Source organism: Thalia democratica, chromosome 3, assembly GCF_965202585.1.
Source record: "Thalia democratica chromosome 3, ktThaDemo2.hap1.1, whole genome shotgun sequence".
In the NCBI taxonomy this organism is placed as follows: domain Eukaryota; kingdom Metazoa; phylum Chordata; class Thaliacea; order Salpida; family Salpidae; genus Thalia; species Thalia democratica.
The window spans coordinates 54,813,899-54,817,614 of NC_139167.1; the positions used below are offsets into that span (position 1 = coordinate 54,813,899).

The following is a 3,716-nucleotide window of genomic DNA, read 5'->3' on the forward strand; positions in this document are numbered from 1 at the left end:
ACATTAAACCGTTTGTAAATGGTTTAAATGACTTATTTAAGTTTAAATTCAAATTAATAAAAAAAGAAAGAAATACTAAAAAATAAAACAGTACAAAAGCTGATCGTTGTGAATGAAAACAAAGGTTTTATTGAAGCGAGAAACTACTGCAAGGCAAGATATTCAGATAAAAGTAATATATAAAAGCATTTAAAATAAAATAGTATTATAATTTTTTTATTCAAAAATTTTTACAGAAGGAGATCTGTGGCAAAGTGAGTTGTTTGAATTTTGGAAGGAACAAAGTTCAAGGAGGTAAAGTATGAACTAAAGAAAACTTATAGTTAAAATATCTAAATTAAAAATTATATTAATAAAAATTTTGATTAAAACACGTACTGTCATAAAGTTAAGTGACACTTGTGATCATTAACTGTCAATTGTTTAAAAAAAAACATTTTGGATTAAACAAAATCATTTAAACTCGAACACTTTTTAAAATATTAAAAAACTAAAATTAAGTTTTAAAGATATTTTTTATCCACTGTCAAACAACTCACCTTACTCAAAAATGTTTTATTTCATTAAAAGACAAAAAAATTATAAAAATTCCAAAATAATTGTTTGTTAATAAAGATTCTAGCGAAGCAAGCTCGCTGGAATATATAACAAAAATATATTTTCACAGTAGTTTTTGTTTATTGAACTGACGTACTTTTTTGTGTGTTAAACGAGTTAACACACTTTTTTGGATCTTGTAGTAAATAGTTGATTTTTATTTTCTACTTCACTAATTCTACTTAACTTTTTTTGTAATCTAGATCTCATCATTATTTACATTGTGTAGTTTTGTTTCACTCCTAATTTATATAGGTTTAAATACCTTAAAACACAATTAAATAATAAGTGTATAGCATTTCATCGTACTTAAATTAAAATTTATTAATTAGATTTGTAATTTAATTATTTAGCACTTTTGTTCTAAATTTATAACAGTCGGATTATACAACACATATTGTATATAATTTTTACTATTTATCTACACTAATTATGCTTATCTTTAGTAAATACACATATTTACCTATTTTACCTTCCTTTCTTTTTTATATTTTTTATACGACTCCGTTGAAATGTTTTAACATGTTAACACAGAAAAACTACACTTCAGTTAAATAAAGAAAAAGTACTGCACAAATTGTTGCTATCAAAAAAACAAAACTAACACTTTATCAACGTATAAGTATTTTTCACGCAGTCGAAAAATTCAAAACTTACCGAGCTTGAGCAACAACTTCTACCAAGTCGGCATCAGAAGGGGCAGCTCCGCGGATCCTTGGAGGTATTCGAAAAACAACAAAGTTTTGGGTGAATCCCTCACTCTAAAAGGATGGCATTATTAGCACCCCATCAGCAACAGGTGAGTCTTGTTACGTCATAAAACCATCTAAAACTGATATATTCTTTTTTACAGAGTTTAAAAGTTAAAAAGTGAGCAGGCACGTTCTCTCCGAGTTTTGTGTAATGTAAAATTTATAACGTTTTTATGGAACAAAGTTATCTTTTGTCTCAAACATAAAAACGCAATTTTTTTAAGCTCAGTGGTTATATATAAAGTTTTTTAAATCTATCATTTTTGTTCTTTTTTTTTTGTCATCACTAGACCCATGACATTTACAATACTTAGTTTACAGCGACTATTCTTGGTTATGGGTAGTTTGAGAACTAAACAGATAAACAAGTTAAATTTGCTCAATGTATACTAAGTGAACGAAATCTTTAAAAAATTCAAAATAATCTGCATAGCTTTATACTTTTATTTAAGCTTTAATTTTTCATAAAACTTGATGTTCAAATTTTTTTTTAACTAATATCAGGTATGTGTTGATGGTAAATCAGAACGGACTATTAGCTACTTGGTATACGTACGTAACTACTGAAGGATATCCTTTTATTTGCGAGTATTATGAATGAACTGAGTATTCAAATATTTTTGATTATTATTATTGATTTGTTTTAAATATAACCTTTTATGTTTTGCAATTATTATGAGTGAAATGAAGAAATTTATAAGTTTGGAATATTCTTTGTGATAATTTCTCTACATTATAGTTTTTATAACGTAGAGACATTAAATATGTTTTGTATTTATTCAATAGGAGTGTATTACGCAAAGTTAAGATTTACTTTGCATTAATATAATAAGTTAACTGAAATTTTTAGAAAAATATTTAAAGCTTATAAAGCAATACTTTAAAATAGCTTTTAAAAAAATACAAAGATTAATTAAACTTGTTGTAACAAAATTATTAAAAATTAATCTTGACTGTTTTAAAGTTCTTTTATCAATCAAAGAGGTCTGTATTTTAGAGAAACTTAAACAAACTACTTGACAAAGTTTTTTATTTAGTTTTTTAACTAAATAAAAAATATTAGCTTTATTAATGCTTTTAGTTGCAAAAAAAAGTTTATTTAAATTTTTGGTATATGTTGTTTATTTCGATTTTCAACAGTTAAAAGTCAATATGAAAATAAAATTTTAATCTGTAACTAACTAACATCATGTGATTTTTTTACTGTAGTATTCAGTTCATGAATTAAAAGCGTATACAAGTTGTATCGCTTTAAAGTTTGTAGCTACTTAACACTTTTGATTAAAAATAGTTATACGAAACAATCTAAAATCGTAATACATATAAAATCATATAATCATGCAGTCTTAATAGTCACAAAACTACTATCTGTCAAACTATTTTCTTTAAAATTTATGCAATAGAACTAAAACTTTTTTATTAAATGTTTGATTATTTTAGAATATTGATCACTTAACTTTGTAATATTTATTTTTAATGAGACATTGAATTAACTACTATCAGTTTTTGTTTTTATTATTTTTGTTTTTATGAAAATATATAAGTAAAGTTAATTTATCAAAGAAAATTATACTAGATAAAGTATCTAAAGTGTATATTTTTTAAGTTATTATAAACAAAAAAGATAAATACTGTAACTCTTCTTTAAGTAAGCCTTGTATATGTACGCATTTTTGTTATAAGTAAGCACGCACAACTTATCCAAAACTTTGTGCGAAATATGTAATTTTACAATAAGAAATTTATAAGGTACAATGTTTATTACTCTTTAAACTGTACTTTATTTAGTAACTACATTAATATTTTTCTTCAATTTTCTTCGAGCGCTGCGCTTTTGAGAAAAATTTTATAAATATACCTGAGAAATTAGATAATTTAAAATATAACCTAAAAGTACATCAATTAGTTTCTACCAGTGGCGTAGCGTGGTATTTTGGTCAGGGGGTGCGCAAATTTTTTTCTCAAAAAGTCCTCTAAATTAAAACTTTTGTAATTAGCTATAAAAAGACTTTTTATAAGTAATATAATTGAAATAAATTTATTAAGTAAAATAAGTTCTTTAATTGTTTTAAAAAATATTTATATATTTCAAAATTAAACAATTAAACTAAAGTATAAATTTCATTAGAATTACTTATACTTGCAAAAATGTAAACTTACTAATAAAAATTTTTGTTATTACTTATAGTAAACTTTATATCTTTAAAAATTAATATATCCAATAAAACGAAAGTATCTGTTTTATTTACGAAAAAAATATCAATCTCTTTTATATACAATTCAACAGTGATAACAACACCTCATTGCACATAATTTTAATAAAGTTACACAGAAGTTAAAATAGACCAACTTTATAACTGTTATTAC

General features: G+C 23.8%; 1 long non-coding RNA gene across 1 annotated transcript; it reads left to right on the plus strand.

The window, feature by feature from the left end:
• The first annotated feature begins 231 nt into the window (after positions 1-231).
• On the plus strand, positions 232-1,956 carry LOC145831190 (uncharacterized). The gene is made up of 3 exons (XR_014369659.1): positions 232-294; positions 1,235-1,396; positions 1,854-1,956. It is a non-coding gene; the product is annotated as an uncharacterized LOC145831190 (long non-coding RNA).
• The last annotated feature ends 1,760 nt before the right edge of the window (positions 1,957-3,716 follow it).